The 22177-nt window shown below is 47.8% G+C and overlaps 1 protein-coding gene across 4 annotated transcripts in view; it reads right to left on the bottom strand.

Annotated features, from left to right (window-relative positions):
* GREB1 (growth regulating estrogen receptor binding 1) overlaps positions 1 to 22177 on the bottom strand; it is a 932876-nt gene that overhangs the window by 85637 nt on the left and 825062 nt on the right. The gene's annotated exons all lie outside the window — the stretch shown is intronic.

Below are 22177 nucleotides of genomic sequence, written 5' to 3'. Positions count from 1 at the left end.
AGTCACTCCACACTCATTCCACATGTGTTTTAGGTATGCTGACATGAAGTTGGTACCTCTGTCAGACACCACCTCCTTAGGGAAACCCACTCTGGTAAAGATACCAATGAGGGCCTTGGCTACTGCAGGGGCAGTAGTCGACCTAAGGGGAATAGCTTCAGGATACCTAGTAGCATGATCCACTACTACTAGGATGTACATATTTCCTGAGGCTGTGGGAGGTTCCAGTGGACCAACTATGTCCACACCCACTCTTTCAAAGGGGACCCCCACCACTGGAAGTGGAATGAGGGGGGCCTTTGGGTGCCCACCTGTCTTACCACTGGATTGACAGGTGGGGCAGGAGAGGCAAAACTCCTTAACCTTCTGGGACATATTGGGCCAGTAGAAGTGGTTGACTAACCTCTCCCACGTCTTGGTTTGTCCCAAATGCCCAGCAAGGGGAATATCATGGGCTAAGGTCAGAATAAACTCTCTGAACGACTGAGGCACTACCACTCTCCTAGTGGCACCAGGTTTGGGGTCTCTGGCCTCAGTGTACAGGAGTCCATCTTCCCAATAGACCCTATGTGTTCCATTTTTCTTGCCCTTGGACTCTTCAGCAGCTTGCTGCCTAAGGCCTTCAAGAGAGGGACAGGTTTCTTGTCCCTTACACAGCTCCTCCCTTGAGGGTCCCCCTGGGCCTAAGAGCTCAACCTGATAAGGTTCAAGCTCCAAAGGCTCAGTTCCCTCAGAGGGCAGAAGTTCTTCCTGAGAAGAGAGGTTCTCTTTTTCTGACTGTGTTGCAGTTGGTTTCCCAACTGACCTTCCTTTTCTCTTGGTAGGCTGGGCCATTTTTCCAGACTCCAGCTCTACTTTTTCACCCTGTGCCTTGCATTGTGCTCTTGTTTTTACACACACCAGTTCAGGGATACCCAGCATGGCTGCATGGGTTTTTAGTTCTACCTCAGCCCATGCTGAGGACTCCAGGTCATTTCCAAGCAGACAGTCTACTGGGATGTTTGAGGAGACCACCACCTGTTTCAGGCCATTGACCCCTCCCCATTCTAAAGTTACCATTGCCATGGGATGTGCTTTAGTCTGATTGTCAGCGTTGGTGACTGTATAAGTTTTTCCAGTCAGGTATTGGCCAGGGGAAACCAGTTTCTCTGTCACCATGGTGACACTGGCACCTGTATCCCTCAGGCCCTCTACACTTGTCCCATTAATAAAGAGCTGCTGCCTGTATTTTTGCATGTTAGGCGGCCAGGCAGCTAGTGTGGCTAAATCCACCCCACCCTCAGAGACTAGAGTAGCTTCAGTGTGGACCCTGATTTGCTCTGGGCACACTGTTGATCCCACTTGGAGACTAGCCATTCCAGTGTTACCTGGATTGGAGTTTGGAGTGGAACTTTTCTTGGGACAGGCCTTGTCTCCAGTTTGGTGTCCAGACTGACTACAGTTTCGACACCAGGCCTTTTTGGGATCAAAGTTTTTACCCTTGTACCCAGGATTGTTTTGTGAAGAGGCTCTGGGCCCACCCTCCTGTGCAGGTTTTTGGGGGCCTGTAGAAGACTCTTTACTATTTTTATTTTTGGCTGTCTCACCACCTTTCCCCTGGGGAGGTTTTGTGACCCCTTTCTTTTGGTTACCCCCTGTGGAAGTTTTGGACACCCTAGTCTTGACCCAATGGTCCGCCTTCTTTCCCAATTCTTGGGGAGAAATTGGTCCTAGGTCTACCAGATGCTGATGCAGTTTATCATTGAAACAATTACTTAACAGGTGTTCTTTCACAAATAAATTGTACAGCCCATCATAATTACTTACACCACTGCCTTGAATCCAACCATCTAGTGTTTTTACTGAGTAGTCAACAAAATCAACCCAGGTCTGGCTCGAGGATTTTTGAGCCCCCCTGAATCTAATCCTATACTCCTCAGTGGAGAATCCAAAGCCCTCAATCAGGGTACCCTTCATGAGGTCATAAGATTCTGCATCTTTTCCAGAGAGTGTGAGGAGTCTATCCCTACACTTTCCTGTGAACATTTCCCAAAGGAGAGCACCCCAGTGAGATCTGTTCACTTTTCTGGTTACACAAGCCCTCTCAAAAGCTGTGAACCATTTGGTGATGTCATCACCATCTTCATATTTAGTTACAATCCCTTTAGGGATTTTCAACATGTCAGGAGAATCTCTGACCCTATTTATGTTGCTGCCACCATTGATGGGTCCTAGGCCCATCTCTTGTCTTTCCCTCTCTATGGCTAGGATCTGTCTTTCCAAAGCCAATCTTTTGGCCATCCTGGCTAACTGGATGTCCTCTTCACTGGGGTTATCCTCAGTGATTTCAGAGTTGTTGGTCCCTCCTGTGAGGGAACCAGCATCTCTGACTATTATTTGTGGAGTCAGGGCTGGAGAAGCCCTGCTCTCCCTAAGTAGGACTGGAGGGGGGGAATTTCCCTCCAAGTCACTATCTTCATCCTCTGAGTTGCCACCCTCAGAGGGGTTGGCCTTTTCAAACTCTGCCAAAAGCTCCTGGAGCTGTATTTTGGTAGGTTTGGGGCCCATTGCTATTTTCTTTAGTTTACAGAGTGACCTTAGCTCTCTCATCTGTAGATGGAGGTAAGGTGTGGTGTCGAGTTCCACCACAGCCACATCTGTGCTAGACATTTTGCTTCTAAAAGTTGGAATACTTTTTAAGAATCTAAAACTGGCTCTAGAATCTAATTCAAACTTTTACAAACTTTTAAACTCTAAAAGAAATGCTAAACAGGATCTAACACAAGCCCCTAGCAGGTCTTTTAAGAATTTAGAAAACTTTTCAAATTGCAAAAAAATCAATTTCTAATGACAATTTTGGAATTTGTCGTGTGATCAGATATTGGCTGAGTAGTCCAGCAAATGCAAAGTCTTGTACCCCACCGCTGATCCACCAATGTAGGAAGTTGGCTCTGTATGTGCTATTTCAAAGTAAGGAATAGCATGCACAGAGTCCAAGGGTTCCCCTTAGAGGTAAAATAGTGGTAAAAATAGATAATACTAATGCTCTATTTTGTGGTAGTGTGGTCGAGCAGTAGGCTTATCCAAGGAGTAGTGTTAAGCATTTGTTGTACATACACATAGACAATAAATGAGATACACACACTCAGAGACAAATCCAGCCAATAGGTTTTGTTATAGAAAAATATCTTTTCTTAGTTTATTTTAAGAACCACAGGTTCAAATTTAACATGTAATATCTTGTTTGAAAGGTATTGCAGGTAAGTACATTAGGAACTTTGAATCATTTCAATTGCATGTATACTTTTCAAGTTATTCACAAATAGCTATTTCAAAAGTGGACACACTGCAATTTTCACAGTTCCTGGGGGAGGTAAGTTTTGGTTAGTTTTACCAGGTAAGTAAGACACTTACAGGGTTCAGTTCTTGGTCCAAGGTAGCCCACCGTTGGGGGTTCAGAGCAACCCCAAAGTCACCACACCAGCAGCTCAGGGCCGGTCAGGTGCAGAGTTCAAAGTGGTGCCCAAAACGCATAGGCTAGAATGGAGAGAAGGGGGTGCCCCGGTTCCGGTCTGCTTGCAGGTAAGTACCCGCGTCTTCGGAGGGCAGACCAGGGGGGTTTTGTAGGGCACCGGGGGGGACACAAGCCCACACAGAAATTTCACCCTCAGCGGCGCGGGGGCGGCCGGGTGCAGTGTAAGAACAAGCGTCGGGTTCGCAATGTTAGTCAATGAGAGATCAAGGGATCTCTTCAGCGCTGCAGGCAGGCAAGGGGGGGCTTCCTCGGGGAAACCTCCACTTGGGCAAGGGAGAGGGACTCCTGGGGGTCACTTCTGCAGTGAAAGTCCGGTCCTTCAGGTCCTGGGGGCTGCGGGTGCAGGGTCTTTTCCAGGCGTCGGGACTTAGGTTTCAGAGAGTCGCGGTCAGGGGAAGCCTCGGGATTCCCTCTGCAGGCGGCACTGTGGGGGCTCAGGGGGGACAGGTTTTGGTACTCACAGTCGTAGAGTAGTCCGGGGGTCCTCCCTGAGGTGTTGGTTCTCCACCAGCCGAGTCGGGGTCGCCGGGTGCAGTGTTGCAAGTCTCACGCTTCTTGCGGGGAGATTGCAGGGTTCTTTAAAGCTGCTTCTTTGGATAAAGTAGCAGTCTTTTTGGAGCAGGTCCGCTGTCCTCGGGAGTTTCTTGTCGTCGTCGAAGCAGGGCAGTCCTCAGAGGATTCAGAGGTCGCTGGTCCCTTTGGAAGGAGTCGCTGGAGCAGAGTTCTTTGGAAGGCAGGAGACAGGCCGGTGAGTTTCTGGAGCCAAGGCAGTTGTTGTCTTCTGGTCTTCCTCTGCAGGGGTTTTCAGCTAGGCAGTCCTTCTTCTTGTTGTTGCAGGAATCTAATTTTCTAGGGTTCAGGGTAGCCGTTAAATACTAAATTTAAGGGCGTGTTTAGGTCTGGGGGGTTAGTAGCCAATGGCTACTAGCCCTGAGGGTGGGTACACCCTCTTTGTGCCTCCTCCCAAGGGGAGGGGGTCACAATCCTAACCCTATTGGGGGAATCCTCCATCTGCAAGATTTGCAAGATATGCAAAAGTTAGAGTCACCTCAGCTCAGGACACCTTAGGGGCTGTCCTGACTGGCCAGTGACTCCTCCTTGTTGCTTTCTTTGTTCCCTCCAGCCTTGCCGCCAAAAGTGGGGGCCGTGGCCGGAGGGGGCGGGCAACTCCACTAAGCTGGAGTGCCCTGCTGGGCTGTGACAAAGGGGTGAGCCTTTGAGGCTCACCGCCAGGTGTTACAGCTCCTGCCTGGGGGAGGTGTTAGCATCTCCACTCAGTGCAGGCTTTGTTACTGGCCTCAGAGTGACAAAGGCACTCTCCCCATGAGGCCAGCAACATGTCTCTAGTGTGGCCGGCTGCTGGAACTAGTCAGCCTACACAGACAGTCGGTTAAGTTTCAGGGGGCACCTGTAAGGTGCCCTCTGGGGTGTATTTTGCAATAAAATGTACACTGGCATCAGTGTGCATTTATTGTGCTGAGAAGTTTGATACCAAACTTCCCAGTTTTCAGTGTAGCCATTATGGTGCTGTGGAGTTCGTGTTTGACAAACTCCCAGACCATATACTCTTATGGCTACCCTGCACTTACAATGTCTAAGGTTTTGTTTAGACACTGTAGGGGTACCATGCTCATGCACTGGTACCCTCACCTATGGTATAGTGCACCCTGCCTTAGGGCTGTAAGGCCTGCTAGAGGGGTGACTGACCTATACTTGCATAGGCAGTGAGAGGCTGGCATGGCACCCTGAGGGGAGTGCCATGTCGACTTACTCGTTTTGTTCTCACTAGCACACACAAGCTGGCAAGCAGTGTGTCTGTGCTGAGTGAGAGGTCTCCAGGGTGGCATAAGACATGCTGCAGCCCTTAGAGACCTTCCTTGGCATCAGGGCCCTTGGTACTAGAAGTACCAGTTACAAGGGACTTATCTGGATGCCAGGGTCTGCCAATTGTGGATACAAAAGTACAGGTTAGGGAAAGAACACTGGTGCTGGGGCCTGGTTAGCAGGCCTCAGCACACTTTCAATTGTAAACATAGCATCAGCAAAGGCAAAAAGTCAGGGGGCAACCATGCCAAGGAGGCATTTCCTTACACAACCCCCCCCCAAACGAAAGAGGATGAGACTAACCTTTCCCAAGAGAGTCTTCATTTTCTAAGTGGAAGAACCTGGAAAGGCCATCTGCATTGGCATGGGCAGTCCCAGGTCTGTGTTCCACTATAAAGTCCATTCCCTGTAGGGAGATGGACCACCTCAACAGTTTAGGATTTTCACCTTTCATTTGCATCAGCCATTTGAGAGGTCTGTGGTCAGTTTGAACTAGGAAGTGAGTCCCAAAGAGGTATGGTCTCAGCTTCTTCAGGGACCAAACCACAGCAAAGGCCTCCCTCTCAATGGCACTCCAACGCTGCTCCCTGGGGAGTAACCTCCTGCTAATGAAAGCAACAGGCTGGTCAAGGCCATCATCATTTGTTTGGGACAAAACTGCCCCTATCCCATGTTCAGAGGCATCTGTCTGCACAATGAACTGCTTAGAATAATCTGGAGCTTTTAGAACTGGTGCTGAGCACATTGCTTGTTTCAGGGTGTCAAAGGCCTGTTGGCATTCTACAGTCCAGTTCACTTTCTTGGGCATTTTCTTGGAGGTGAGTTCAGTGAGGGCTGTCACAATGGATCCATATCCCTTCACAAACCTCCTGTAATACCCAGTCAAGCCAAGGAATGCCCTGACTTGAGTCTGGGTTTTTGGAGCTACCCAGTCCAGAATAGTCTGGATCTTGGGTTGGAGTGGCTGAACTTGGCCTCCACCTACAAGGTGGCCCAAGTAAACCACAGTTCCCTGCCCTATCTGGCATTTGGATGCCTTGATAGAGAGGCCTGCAGATTGCAGAGCCTTCAAAACCTTCTTCAGGTGGACCAGGTGATCCTGCCAGGTGGAGCTAAAGACAGCAATATCATCAAGATAAGCTGTGCTAAAGGACTCCAAGCCAGCAAGGACTTGATTCACCAACCTTTGGAAGGTGGCAGGGGCATTCTTTAAACCAAAGGGCATAACAGTAAACTGATAATGCCCATCAGGTGTGGAGAATGCTGTTTTCTCTTTTGCTCCAGGTGCCATTTTTATTTGCCAGTACCCTGCAGTCAAGTCAAAGGTACTTAAGAATTTGGCAGCACCTAATTTATCTATGAGCTCATCAGCTCTAGGAATTGGATGAGCATCTGTCTTGGTGACAGAATTGAGCCCTCTGTAGTCCACACAAAACCTCATCTCTTTCTTTCCATCTTTGGTGTGAGGTTTGGGGACTAAGACCACTGGGCTAGCCCAGGGGCTGTCAGAGCGCTCAATTACTCCCAATTCCAGCATCTTGTGGACTTCCACCTTAATGCTTTCCTTAACATGGTCAGACTGTCTAAAAAATTTTTTTTTGACAGGCATGCTGTCTCCTGTGTCCACATCATGGGTACACAGGTGTGTCTGACCAGGGGTTAGGGAGAAGAGTTCAGGAAACTGTTGTAGGACTCTCCTACAATCAGCTTGCTGTTGGCCAGAGAGGGTGTCTGAGTAGATCACTCCATCTACTGAGCCATCTTTTGGGTCTGATGACAGAAGATCAGGGAGAGGTTCACTCTCTGCCTCCTGATTCTCATCTGTTACCATCAACAGATTCACATCAGCCCTGTCATGGAAGAGCTTAAGGCGGTTCACATGGATCACCCTCTTGGGGCTCCTGCTTGTGCCCAGGTCCACCAGGTAGGTGACCTGACTCTTCCTTTCTAGCACTGGGTAAGGGCCACTCCATTTGTCCTGGAGTGCCCTGGGAGACACAGGCTCCAGAACCCAGACTTTCTGCCCTGGTTGGAACTCAACCAGTGCAGCCTTTTGGTCATACCAAAACTTCTGGAGCTGTTGGCTGGCCTCAAGGTTTTTGGTTGCCTTTTCCATGTACTCTGCCATTCTAGAGCGAAGGCCAAGTACATAGTCCACTATGTCTTGTTTAGGCTCATGAAGAGGTCTCTCCCAGCCTTCTTTAACAAGAGCAAGTGGTCCCCTTACAGGGTGACCAAACAGAAGTTCAAAGGGTGAGAATCCTACTCCCTTCTGTGGCACCTCTCTGTAAGCAAAAAGCAGACATGGCAAGAGGACATCCCATCTCCTTTTGAGTTTTTCTGGGAGCCCCATGATCATGCCTTTTAATGTCTTGTTGAATCTCTCAACTAAGCCATTAGTTTGTGGATGGTATGGTGTAGTGAATTTATAAGTCACTCCACACTCATTCCACATGTGTTTTAGGTATGCTGACATGAAGTTGGTACCTCTGTCAGACACCACCTCCTTAGGGAAACCCACTCTGGTAAAGATACCAATGAGGGCCTTGGCTACTGCAGGGGCAATAGTCGACCTAAGGGGAATAGCTTCAGGATACCTAGTAGCATGATCCACTACTACTAGGATGTACATATTTCCTGAGGCTGTGGGAGGTTCCAGTGGACCAACTATGTCCACACCCACTCTTTCAAAGGGGACCCCCACCACTGGAAGTGGAATGAGGGGGGCCTTTGGGTGCCCACCTGTCTTACCACTGGATTGACAGGTGGGGCAGGAGAGGCAAAACTCCTTAACCTTCTGGGACATATTGGGCCAGTAGAAGTGGTTGACTAACCTCTCCCACGTCTTGGTTTGTCCCAAATGCCCAGCAAGGGGAATATCATGGGCTAAGGTCAGAATAAACTCTCTGAACGACTGAGGCACTACCACTCTCCTAGTGGCACCAGGTTTGGGGTCTCTGGCCTCAGTGTACAGGAGTCCATCTTCCCAATAGACCCTATGTGTTCCATTTTTCTTGCCCTTGGACTCTTCAGCAGCTTGCTGCCTAAGGCCTTCAAGAGAGGGACAGGTTTCTTGTCCCTTACACAGCTCCTCCCTTGAGGGTCCCCCTGGGCCTAAGAGCTCAACCTGATAAGGTTCAAGCTCCAAAGGCTCAGTTCCCTCAGAGGGCAGAAGTTCTTCCTGAGAAGAGAGGTTCTCTTTTTCTGACTGTGTTGCAGTTGGTTTCCCAACTGACCTTCCTTTTCTCTTGGTAGGCTGGGCCATTTTTCCAGACTCCAGCTCTACTTTTTCACCCTGTGCCTTGCATTGTGCTCTTGTTTTTACACACACCAGTTCAGGGATACCCAGCATGGCTGCATGGGTTTTTAGTTCTACCTCAGCCCATGCTGAGGACTCCAGGTCATTTCCAAGCAGACAGTCTACTGGGATGTTTGAGGAGACCACCACCTGTTTCAGGCCATTGACCCCTCCCCATTCTAAAGTTACCATTGCCATGGGATGTGCTTTAGTCTGATTGTCAGCGTTGGTGACTGTATAAGTTTTTCCAGTCAGGTATTGGCCAGGGGAAACCAGTTTCTCTGTCACCATGGTGACACTGGCACCTGTATCCCTCAGGCCCTCTACACTTGTCCCATTAATAAAGAGCTGCTGCCTGTATTTTTGCATGTTAGGCGGCCAGGCAGCTAGTGTGGCTAAATCCACCCCACCCTCAGAGACTAGAGTAGCTTCAGTGTGGACCCTGATTTGCTCTGGGCACACTGTTGATCCCACTTGGAGACTAGCCATTCCAGTGTTACCTGGATTGGAGTTTGGAGTGGAACTTTTCTTGGGACAGGCCTTGTCTCCAGTTTGGTGTCCAGACTGACTACAGTTTCGACACCAGGCCTTTTTGGGATCAAAGTTTTTACCCTTGTACCCAGGATTGTTTTGTGAAGAGGCTCTGGGCCCACCCTCCTGTGCAGGTTTTTGGGGGCCTGTAGAAGACTCTTTACTATTTTTATTTTTGGCTGTCTCACCACCTTTCCCCTGGGGAGGTTTTGTGACCCCTTTCTTTTGGTTACCCCCTGTGGAAGTTTTGGACACCCTAGTCTTGACCCAATGGTCCGCCTTCTTTCCCAATTCTTGGGGAGAAATTGGTCCTAGGTCTACCAGATGCTGATGCAGTTTATCATTGAAACAATTACTTAACAGGTGTTCTTTCACAAATAAATTGTACAGCCCATCATAATTACTTACACCACTGCCTTGAATCCAACCATCTAGTGTTTTTACTGAGTAGTCTACAAAGTCAACCCAGGTCTGGCTCGAGGATTTTTGAGCCCCCCTGAATCTAATCCTATACTCCTCAGTGGAGAATCCAAAGCCCTCAATCAGGGTACCCTTCATGAGGTCATAAGATTCTGCATCTTTTCCAGAGAGTGTGAGGAGTCTATCCCTACACTTTCCTGTGAACATTTCCCAAAGGAGAGCACCCCAGTGAGATCTGTTCACTTTTCTGGTTACACAAGCCCTCTCAAAAGCTGTGAACCATTTGGTGATGTCATCACCATCTTCATATTTAGTTACAATCCCTTTAGGGATTTTCAACATGTCAGGAGAATCTCTGACCCTATTTATGTTGCTGCCACCATTGATGGGTCCTAGGCCCATCTCTTGTCTTTCCCTCTCTATGGCTAGGATCTGTCTTTCCAAAGCCAATCTTTTGGCCATCCTGGCTAACTGGATGTCCTCTTCACTGGGGTTATCCTCAGTGATTTCAGAGTTGTTGGTCCCTCCTGTGAGGGAACCAGCATCTCTGACTATTATTTGTGGAGTCAGGGCTGGAGAAGCCCTGCTCTCCCTAAGTAGGACTGGAGGGGGGGAATTTCCCTCCAAGTCACTATCTTCATCCTCTGAGTTGCCACCCTCAGAGGGGTTGGCCTTTTCAAACTCTGCCAAAAGCTCCTGGAGCTGTATTTTGGTAGGTTTGGGGCCCATTGCTATTTTCTTTAGTTTACAGAGTGACCTTAGCTCTCTCATCTGTAGATGGAGGTAAGGTGTGGTGTCGAGTTCCACCACAGCCACATCTGTGCTAGACATTTTGCTTCTAAAAGTTGGAATACTTTTTAAGAATCTAAAACTGGTTCTAGAATCTAATTCAAACTTTTACAAACTTTTAAACTCTAAAAGAAATGCTAAACAGGATCTAACACAAGCCCCTAGCAGGTCTTTTAAGAATTTAGAAAACTTTTCAAATTGCAAAAAAATCAATTTCTAATGACAATTTTGGAATTTGTCGTGTGATCAGGTATTGGCTGAGTAGTCCAGCAAATGCAAAGTCTTGTACCCCACCGCTGATCCACCAATGTAGGAAGTTGGCTCTGTATGTGCTATTTCAAAGTAAGGAATAGCATGCACAGAGTCCAAGGGTTCCCCTTAGAGGTAAAATAGTGGTAAAAATAGATAATACTAATGCTCTATTTTGTGGTAGTGTGGTCGAGCAGTAGGCTTATCCAAGGAGTAGTGTTAAGCATTTGTTGTACATACACATAGACAATAAATGAGATACACACACTCAGAGACAAATCCAGCCAATAGGTTTTGTTATAGAAAAATATCTTTTCTTAGTTTATTTTAAGAACCACAGGTTCAAATTTAACATGTAATATCTTGTTTGAAAGGTATTGCAGGTAAGTACATTAGGAACTTTGAATCATTTCAATTGCATGTATACTTTTCAAGTTATTCACAAATAGCTATTTCAAAAGTGGACACAGTGCAATTTTCACAGTTCCTGGGGGAGGTAAGTTTTGGTTAGTTTTACCAGGTAAGTAAGACACTTACAGGGTTCAGTTCTTGGTCCAAGGTAGCCCACCGTTGGGGGTTCAGAGCAACCCCAAAGTCACCACACCAGCAGCTCAGGGCCGGTCAGGTGCAGAGTTCAAAGTGGTGCCCAAAACGCATAGGCTAGAATGGAGAGAAGGGGGTGCCCCGGTTCCGGTCTGCTTGCAGGTAAGTACCCGCGTCTTCGGAGGGCAGACCAGGGGGGTTTTGTAGGGCACCGGGGGGGACACAAGCCCACACAGAAATTTCACCCTCAGCGGCGCGGGGGCGGCCGGGTGCAGTGTAAGAACAAGCGTCTGGTTCGCAATGTTAGTCAACGAGAGATCAAGGGATCTCTTCAGCGCTGCAGGCAGGCAAGGGGGGGCTTCCTCGGGGAAACCTCCACTTGGGCAAGGGAGAGGGACTCCTGGGGGTCACTTCTGCAGTGAAAGTCCGGTCCTTCAGGTCCTGGGGGCTGCGGGTGCAGGGTCTTTTCCAGGCGTCGGGACTTAGGTTTCAGAGAGTCGCGGTCAGGGGAAGCCTCGGGATTCCCTCTGCAGGCGGCGCTGTGGGGGCTCAGGGGGGACAGGTTTTGGTACTCACAGTCGTAGAGTAGTCCGGGGGTCCTCCCTGAGGTGTTGGTTCTCCACCAGCCGAGTCGGGGTCGCCGGGTGCAGTGTTGCAAGTCTCACGCTTCTTGCGGGGAGATTGCAGGGTTCTTTAAAGCTGCTTCTTTGGATAAAGTAGCAGTCTTTTTGGAGCAGGTCCGCTGTCCTCGGGAGTTTCTTGTCGTCGTCGAAGCAGGGCAGTCCTCAGAGGATTCAGAGGTCGCTGGTCCCTTTGGAAGGCGTCGCTGGAGCAGAGTTCTTTGGAAGGCAGGAGACAGGCCGGTGAGTTTCTGGAGCCAAGGCAGTTGTTGTCTTCCGGTCTTCCTCTGCAGGGGTTTTCAGCTAGGCAGTCCTTCTTCTTGTTGTTGCAGGAATCTAATTTTCTAGGGTTCAGGGTAGCCCTTAAATACTAAATTTAAGGGCGTGTTTAGGTCTGGGGGTTAGTAGCCAATGGCTACTAGCCCTGAGGGTGGGTACACCCTCTTTGTGCCTCCTCCCAAGGGGAGGGGGTCACAATCCTAACCCTATTGGGGGAATCCTCCATCTGCAAGATTTGCAAGATATGCAAAAGTTAGAGTCACCTCAGCTCAGGACACCTTAGGGGCTGTCCTGACTGGCCAGTGACTCCTCCTTGTTGCTTTCTTTGTTCCCTCCAGCCTTGCCGCCAAAAGTGGGGGCCGTGGCCGGAGGGGGCGGGCAACTCCACTAAGCTGGAGTGCCCTGCTGGGCTGTGACAAAGGGGTGAGCCTTTGAGGCTCACCGCCAGGTGTTACAGCTCCTGCCTGGGGGAGGTGTTAGCATCTCCACTCAGTGCAGGCTTTGTTACTGGCCTCAGAGTGACAAAGGCACTCTCCCCATGAGGCCAGCAACATGTCTCTAGTGTGGCCGGCTGCTGGAACTAGTCAGCCTACACAGACAGTCGGTTAAGTTTCAGGGGGCACCTGTAAGGTGCCCTCTGGGGTGTATTTTGCAATAAAATGTACACTGGCATCAGTGTGCATTTATTGTGCTGAGAAGTTTGATACCAAACTTCCCAGTTTTCAGTGTAGCCATTATGGTGCTGTGGAGTTCGTGTTTGACAAACTCCCAGACCATATACTCTTATGGCTACCCTGCACTTACAATGTCTAAGGTTTTGTTTAGACACTGTAGGGGTACCATGCTCATGCACTGGTACCCTCACCTATGGTATAGTGCACCCTGCCTTAGGGCTGTAAGGCCTGCTAGAGGGGTGACTGACCTATACTTGCATAGGCAGTGAGAGGCTGGCATGGCACCCTGAGGGGAGTGCCATGTCGACTTACTCGTTTTGTTCTCACTAGCACACACAAGCTGGCAAGCAGTGTGTCTGTGCTGAGTGAGAGGTCTCCAGGGTGGCATAAGACATGCTGCAGCCCTTAGAGACCTTCCTTGGCATCAGGGCCCTTGGTACTAGAAGTACCAGTTACAAGGGACTTATCTGGATGCCAGGGTCTGCCAATTGTGGATACAAAAGTACAGGTTAGGGAAAGAATACTGGTGCTGGGGCCTGGTTAGCAGGCCTCAGCACACTTTCAATTGTAAACATAGCATCAGCAAAGGCAAAAAGTCAGGGGGCAACCATGCCAAGGAGGCATTTCCTTACAACGACTTATGATGAAACTTGTATTAATACTACGTGCTGCTGTATCAGCATCATCAAGTGCACATCTAATGGAGTTAGTGGATATTTATTGTCCCTCATTTAAAATCTCTACCCCTTTTTTACAATGTTCTTCTGGTAGGTATTCTAAAAATTCCTCCATAGCATCCCAGTGAGCTCTGTCATAAGTAAAGCTTGAGCATTAGCGATTCATCAATGATTGGCTTCTTGAGCTGCTATTCTTTTCACTGCAGCATCTAATTTTTTACTTCCCTTGTCAGGAAGAGGTGTGTCTCCTGTTGACTGGCTATTAGCTCTTTTTCTTGCAGTAGATGTCACAATAGAGTCTGGAGGAATTTGTGCTTTTATATATAGAGGATCAGTGGATGCAGCTCTTAACTTTTTATCAACTCTAGGAGTGATAATCCTTGCTCTAACATGCTCTTTAAATATTTCTTCTGCATGTCTGATCATTCCTGGAAGCACTAGAAGTAATTGGCTTTCCTTATGTGCTGCGCCAAGGGTGTCAAATAAGAAATCCTCCTCTATCGGGTCAGTGTACATATTTACATTGTGTTATGCAGCTACTCTTGCTATCACTTGTTGGTATGATGTAGAATCCTCAGGAAGTGAGGGTCTAGCCAGGTAAAGATCCGGATTATTTGGTGTAATGGGATCCGGATCATACTCATCCCATGGGTCTTGATCTTCCAATGTATCCCCTATATCATGTGACCCACTTGGTGGTGTGAACCCTACGTGAGTGGGAGATTTTGGTGGAGTATGTTGTGGAGAAGTAGATAAAGGTGGAGATGGCGAAGTATGAGAAGAAGCCTTTTCTTTGGCAGTCTTCTTCGAAGGTGCAGAGGAATCAAGACTTTCTTCAAAAGTTAATTTCCTCTTTAGAAGTGGCAGAGGTGATGTTATAATCCACCTTGTTCCTTGCTGAATTTGAAGTTGGCGCAGTCTAGCCTCCATAACTTCCAAAATTGGCTCCACCTGTGGTGTAGGGGATGTTAAAGACTCTCCAGAGTCACTGAGAGTCTTTTGGTGTTTTTTCGGTTCCAAAGTTTTTTTGGGACAGAACGTTTTTGGTGCCAAAATTGTAGCTGTTTGGTGTTTCTTTTTCAGTGTTGAAGCGGTTGGTTTAATTTTTGTTTTGTCTGTGCCAAAACTGAGCTACTAGAGGTCGATGCCAAAGTCTTATCTTTGGCTTTTTTTGGTGCCGAGCTGGTATGCGGGGCATCCGAATAAGTTTCTCTTCTCCGACCGTGGCTGGAATGCAGTGGCAGACTGGTGACCTCTTTTGTCTTATCAATGGGAAAGGTTTTTTTTTACTTACAGTTTACGCTGGTTGTAAAGGTTGACTCTCGATGTCCGACTGCACATCAGAGTCCCAATCTTGAACGGAAAAGACCCCCTATTGTTCCACATCTTCTTGTGCGTGCTCGTCTCCGAAGATATTCAGTGCATTTTCTGTCTGTCGAGACGCCATTTCCATACTACGAGCCCTTTGGTCTCTAAACGTCTTCTTTGACCGAAAAGAACAGCATCTCCGATCGTTATCTGGGGTTGTACTCATGCTGTTTCATGTCAAATTTGCATGGTGTGTGAGATCCATCTAGAAATAGTACTTTTGTAACTGGTTTTCCTTTGTTGTTGTTTGCAAATGACAGAGTTGTTTTCCTCTCCTGATTGGTCTCATTTTCTCCATATAATACATTATTGCCCTTCTGGTGTCTAATGTGTCTAGTGCTCTCTTTGCTGTCGTTTTGGATCTTGGAAGAAACCTGGGGCCTGATTTAGAAATTGGCGGATGGGTTACTCAGTCACAGCGGTGACGGATATCCCGTCTGCTGAAATCTGAATCCCATTATTTCCTAAGGGATCTAGATTTCGACGGATGGAATATCCGTCACCCTTGTGACAGAGTAATCCATCTGCCAATATCTAAATCAGGCCCATGGTATTTGAATTGATTTATTTATGTGAAAAAATATGACCTTTGTAGGAATCTGGCACTTTATATGTTGGACCAAAACGAGGTACGAGGTAAAGAGTCCAAGCAAATCCCTATTGGTTTACAGAGGCAGAAATGATAATACTAAATGCTCTCTTTTGTGGTAGTGTGGGTGAGCAGTTTAGACGTATCACAGGGTAGTGCTAAGCATTTGTTGTACTCACAGAGGTAATAAATGAGACACACTCGAAGAATACATCTGAGACCCATTGAGAAAAATAACACATATTTTATGTGCATTTTGATACACTTAACTTAATTATCAAGGAAGCACTTTTTTAAAATATTGATTTTTACAGATAAGTAAAATGTTCACTGTAGGAAGTTGGCTCTGTATGCACTATTTCAAAGTAAGGAATAGTATGCACAGAGTCCAAGAGTTCCCCTTAGAGGTAAGATAGTGGCAAAAAGAGATAATACTAATGCTCTATTTTGTGGTAGTGTGGTCGAGCAGAAGGCTTATCCAAGGAGTAGTGTTAAGCATTTGTTGTACATACACATAGACAATAAATGAGGTACACACACTCAGAGACAAATCCAGCCAATAGGTTTTTATATAGAAAAATATCTGTTCTTAGTTTATTTTAAGAACCACAGGTTCAAATTCTACATGTAATATCTCATTCGAAAGGTATTGCAGGTAAGTACTTTAGGAACTTCAAATCATCAAAATTGCATGTATACTTTTCAAGTTATTCACAAATAGCTGTTTTAAAAGTGGACACAGTGCAATTTTCACAGTTCCTAGGGGAGGTAAGTATTTGTTAGGTTAACCAGGTAAGTAAGACACTTACAGGGCTTAGTTCTTGGTCCAAGGTAGCCCACCGTTGGGGGTTCAGAGCAACCCCAAAGTCACCACACCAGCAGCTCAGGGCCGGTCAGGTGCAGAGTTCAAAGTGGTGCCCAAAACGCATAGGCTAGAATGGAGAGAAGGGGGTGCCCCGGTTCCGGTCTGCTTGCAGGTAAGTACCCGCGTCTTCGGAGGGCAGACCAGGGGGGTTTTGTAGGGCACCGGGGGGGACACAAGCCCACACAGAAATTTCACCCTCAGCAGCGCGGGGCGGCCGGGTGCAGTGTAGAAACAAGCGTCGGGTTTGCAATGTTAGTCTATGAGAGATCTCGGGATCTCTTCAGCGCTGCAGGCAGGCAAGGGGGGGGTTCCTCGGGGAAACCTCCACTTGGGCAAGGGAGAGGGACTCCTGGGGGTCACTTCTCCAGTGAAAGTTCGGTCCTTCAGATCCTGGGGGCTGCGGGTGCAGGGTCTCTCCCAGGCGTCGGGACTTAGGATTCAAAGAGTCGCGGTCAGGGGAAGCCTCGGGATTCCCTCTGCAGGCGGCGCTGTGGGGGCTCAGGGGGGACAGGTTTTTGTACTCACAATCTTAGAGTAGTCCTGGGGTCCCTCCTGAGGTGTTGGATCGCCACCAGCCGAGTCGGGGTCGCCGGGTGCAGTGTTGCAAGTCTCACGCTTCTTGCGGGGAGCTTGCAGGGTTCTTTAAAGCTGCTGGAAACAAAGTTGCAGCTTTTCTAGGAGCAGGTCCGCTGTCCTCGGGAGTTTCTTGTCTTTTCGAAGCAGGGGCAGTCCTCAGAGGATGTCGAGGTCGCTGGTCCCTTTGGAAGGCGTCGCTGGAGCAGGATCTTTGGAAGGCAGGAGACAGGCCGGTGAGTTTCTGGAGCCAAGGCAGTTGTCGTCTTCTGGTCTTCCTCTGCAGGGGTTTTCAGCTAGGCAGTCCTTCTTCTTGTAGTTGCAGGAATCTAATTTTCTAGGGTTCAGGGTAGCCCTTAAATACTAAATTTAAGGGCGTGTTTAGGTCTGGGGGTTTAGTAGCCAATGGCTACTAGCCCTGAGGGTGGGTACACCCTCTTTGTGCCTCCTCCCAAGGGGAGGGGGTCACAATCCTAACCCTATTGGGGGAATCCTCCATCTGCAAGATGGAGGATTTCTAAAAGTCAGAGTCACCTCAGCTCAGGACACCTTAGGGGCTGTCCTGACTGGCCAGTGACTCCTCCTTGTTGCTTTCTTTGTTCCCTCTAGCCTTGCCGCCAAAAGTGGGGGCCGTGGCCGGAGGGGGCGGGCAACTCCACTAAGCTGGAGTGCCCTGCTGGGCTGTGACAAAGGGGTGAGCCTTTGAGGCTCACCGCCAGGTGTCACAGCTCCTGCCTGGGGGAGGTGTTAGCATCTCCACCCAGTGCAGGCTTTGTTACTGGCCTCAGAGTGACAAAGGCACTCTCCCCATGGGGCCAGCAACATGTCTCTGGTGTGGCAGGCTGCTGGAACTAGTCAGCCTACACAGACAGTCGGTTAAGTTTCAGGGGGCACCTCTAAGGTGCCCTCTGGGGTGTATTTTGCAATAAAATGTACACTGGCATCAGTGTGCATTTATTGTGCTGAGAAGTTTGATACCAAACTTCCCAGTTTTCAGTGTAGCCATTATGGTGCTGTGGAGTTCGTGTTTGACAGACTCCCAGACCATATACTCTTATGGCTACCCTGCACTTACAATGTCTAAGGTTTTGTTTAGACACTGTAGGGGTACCATGCTCATGCACTGGTACCCTCACCTATGGTATTGTGCACCCTGCCTTAGGGCTGTAAGGCCTGCTAGAGGGGTGTCTTACCTATACTGCATAGGCAGTGAGAGGCTGGCATGGCACCCTGAGGGGAGTGCCATGTCGACTTACTCGTTTTGTCCTCACTAGCACACACAAGCTGGCAAGCAGTGTGTCTGTGCTGAGTGAGAGGTCTCCAGGGTGGCATAAGACATGCTGCAGCCCTTAGAGACCTTCCTTGGCATCAGGGCCCTTGGTACTAGAAGTACCAGTTACAAGGGACTTATCTGGATGCCAGGGTCTGCCAATTGTGGATACAATGGTACATTTTAGGTGAAGGAACACTGGTGCTGGGGCCTGGTTAGCAGGGTCCCAGCACACTTCTCAGTCAAGTCAGCATCAGTATCAGGCAAAAAGTGGGGGGTAACTGCAACAGGGAGCCATTTCTTTACATTCACTTAAATGCGTCTTTACGCAGCTGTGCGTTCCCAAGGGGAAAAAGGCATATGTTGCATACAGTTATTTACAGTTGGTTTCTGGGGCTCTTTTTCGGGACCTAGGGCCAATGGGGGCTAAGATCCAAAGTACCACTGGCAGTTATTTGTCACCTTCCCTGGGGCATCCGGGTGCAGAGGTGCTGGTCGGGTAATGGTTACCATGGGCGTTGTTTCTAAGAAAGGTCTTCCAATTGCTATATTTGTCTTGTTCCACCATTTCACTCCCTGTGGCTTGTGACCATTGAGTTTGAACCCATTCCAGGATTGGTCTCATATGTACCCTTGCATATGGTATGAAAAGTATGCAGGAGGCCATTTTCCCCAACATTTTCCCTACAGTCCTCACTGTCAGAGAATGACCCTTCTGGACTCAGTGAGTTTCTCGTACTAAGGAAATTATCCTTTTCTTGCAACAGGTTGCTTTGCCTCGATTGAATAGATTCTTGCTTCCAGGAACTGTTTTTCTTGTTTCAGTTTGGGTGATGATTTTTCCCTGTTTCAAGAATACCCCACGTTGTGCAGCATTGATATCACTGTGTCTATGTGTTCTTTGCATTTATGTTGGGAATTTGCTTTTATTACCCAATCATATAAATAAGGATATACATGTATTCTGAGTCTTTTTAAATGTGCTGCCACTGCTCCCAGACACTTTGTGAACTCTCTTGGAGCTGAGTTTATTCCAAATGCATGACCTTGGACTGACAGTGTTCTCAGTTTAACACACAACACAAGCATTTCTTGTGCTTGTGGTTCATTGGGGTGTGGAGATATGCATCTTGTATGTCTATTGTCACCATAAAATCTCCTTGTTGTGGTATAACATCCTGAAGAGTTGTCATTTTGAATTTCTGTGTCTTTATGAATTTGTTTAGGAATCTGAGATCTAGAATTGGATAGAGAGTTCCATCCTGTTTTGGTATCAAGAAGTATAGTTCTACTCTTAGAGTGGTGTGTGAGGATGCCCGTTTTGTTGAATCACTTATTAGATGGCGTTACTGCTCACCTTTGTTGCTGTGGTCTCCCTGTTGCTCACCCTCAAAAGGCCTGTTCTGGTGTAGACTGGTACTGCCATTGTTACACTGGTGATTGTGGTTGGCTTGCACTCTGCATCGCTTGATGTGAAGTTGCACCTTGGAAACTCCCTCTGCTTACAGGTCTTTTGGAAGCCGTGGATATTTTTCTTAGGTTTCCCCTGAATTGTAATGCCCCCATGGATTTCCTGGTTTCATTATTCTTTTTCAGCTGTTATAGTATTTCATCATCAGGACTGCCAAAGGGTTGACATTATGCGGGTGTTAATTATATTAACTTGGACCTCTCTCTTAAACCTTAGACAACAGTGTCTTCTTAGGGTAGTACCTGCCATCATGTGCCTGCTTGCTGTATCTGCAACATCTAGAGCTGATTGTAGGCAAATATTAGCAATATTTTTTTCTATCCTCTGTGAGGTATGCAGCTCTCTTCTGGTATTGTTCAGGGAGGTGTTTCATAAGTTCTGCCATCTCTTCCCAATGTTGAGAAGCATACCTGTTTAGCAGTGCATTAGAGTTGGCAATGTGCCACTGCGTAGCAGCGCCCCTTCAAAATTTTCTTGCTCTCCTTGTCTCGAGGCAGGCCAAATGTTGGGATATTTGCTCTCTTTCTTGCTGTTGCTGCAATAATAGAGTCTTCTGGTACTGCCCCTCTGATATATGCTGGGTCATTAGATGAATGTTTACACTTCTTTTCGGCCCATGGTGTTACAGACCTGCATGTTCCTGGTTCTTAACCTTGGTCCAGTATACTTAGCAACATAGGGAGATACTGAGTGGAGAAGTGTGGCTCAATGGTTAGAGCGGCAGACCCTGAAGCAGAGATCTGGCTCAAGACCAGGGTTCAAGTCCTGCTTCGGCAGGTCTTGGGCTCAATTCCCCTTGACCAGATAATTCTCGCCTCGGTGCCTAATCTAATTCATGGGTCCCACTCTGCAACTCTGGGCAATAGCTTGCTTAATCTCCACAAGGGCCCCAACAGTGCTTGGATGCCTGGCTTCACCCTGGGGGTGCTCAGGAGTGGGTTCCTCACAGGGAAAAGCCAGGAGGGGTTCCATAGCGGTATGAGTACAGCACCTTGAGACCCTAACGGGTGAGTAGTGTGCTATACAAATGCTAATTTACATTTACTGTTACGTTGAGATGGTAGCATAGTCTCCAGTAAAAAGCACGACTGTGCTTTTTCTTCCTCCAGTTGTATGTTGTATTTTTCAGAAGCCCTCTAGTGAGCTTATTATGCATGGCGATGTTGTCTGAAGGTGATGGCCTTGATGGGTCAGTGTGCATTCCCTCTTCTGGGGAGTCTGCTTCGAGGTCTTGCCACGGGGTCTCAAGATATTCAGACCCTTCTGTGTCCTGGACCATGCCCTGTGACTCTAGGTCTTCCTGTTCTTGAAGAAGATCTTTTTTTCTTCATCCTCCAGAGGCTCTGGTGTTGTTGGGGGCTTGAGTTCATCGACTTCCTTTGTCCCTTCAGTCTGTTCTGTTAAAGCCTTTGGAGGAATTCTAAATATTTTAAGGGCGATGTCGAACTCTTTTCTCTTCTGAAGAATTGCTGCCATTTTGGCTTTGAGAAGCCTTTTCTTGCGTTTGATTTCGGCCAAACGATCTTTGACTTTCAACTGGGGGTGTCTACTTCCTCTTCGACATTGAGCTTTCTGTTGCTGGTGTCTCCCTCAACTGCTTTTTTGCCCCTTCTTGACTTCAGTCATCCCTTGATGCTGTAGCCTTCTCCAAAGCTCTTCCGCCTGCGATATCCTTTGAAAGGGACCCGAGGATTTAGGTGCTTTTGGCTTCTGCTTGCACCTAGGCAGTTTTTGTTATTTTGGAGTCTGTTGAGCAATACTCACCTGCATGTTTTTTCAGTGTTACCTGCAATTGTTTCTTCTTCAAAAAGCAATGTTAATTCCCAACGTCGATGACCGTCATCTTGATGTCGAAGCCCTCACCTTTGGCTATCTCCGCCATATTATCCTCCTCCTCGTTTGACAACCCCAGGTCTTTCTGCGACGGAGTTTCTTTCTGGCCCTGCAAGGCATAGTGTGGTTGCCCCTGTTTCTCTCTCACCTTCAGAGCCTTGGGCTTAAACACTGCACAGGCATTGCAGTTGTCGCTTTCGCGAGCTATTGGGAAACAGGATGCATACTCGGTGGCGATCCTTTTGTGCAAACTTGTGGTGGCAACTGGGGCAGAAGCAAAACAGTGTGTTTCCCATGTTATATGGAACAGGGGGCCCCCTGCCCAGACATTCTCTGCTTTTTCTCTGGTGTGCAGATACACGATGACACCAAACCGATGTTTATCTCCAATCTCTTGTGTTCTTACTTCGAGAAATATTTGAAGAAAACATTCTTCTTTTCGATGCCTGAAGAGCCTTCAGTGAAGCTTCCAGACCCAATCGCGTAAAAAAAAAGAATTTGAAGATGGTGAGCATGTGTAGAAACTTCAGAGTAGGGCGTATGATGTCAGGAGAGACTGGATTAGACACTTAATGCTGGGACTGTCGATGCCCAACAAACTTATTCCCCCCTAAAAAAAACTGAGATGAAGGACTACTACTATACAGAACGATTCCGAACCCAACCACTAAATGGTGGAATAAATGCACCATTTTGTAAGTCAAAACAGCTTTTATGACTCGTAAAATTGATTTAGTTTGTGCCATTTAACATTTTTACATTTACCAACCCTGTGGTTTAGCAAATCACA

Source organism: Pleurodeles waltl, chromosome 5 (genome assembly GCF_031143425.1).
Source record: "Pleurodeles waltl isolate 20211129_DDA chromosome 5, aPleWal1.hap1.20221129, whole genome shotgun sequence".
Classification (NCBI taxonomy): domain Eukaryota; kingdom Metazoa; phylum Chordata; class Amphibia; order Caudata; family Salamandridae; genus Pleurodeles; species Pleurodeles waltl.
This window is presented reverse-complemented; position numbering and strand designations above follow the sequence as displayed.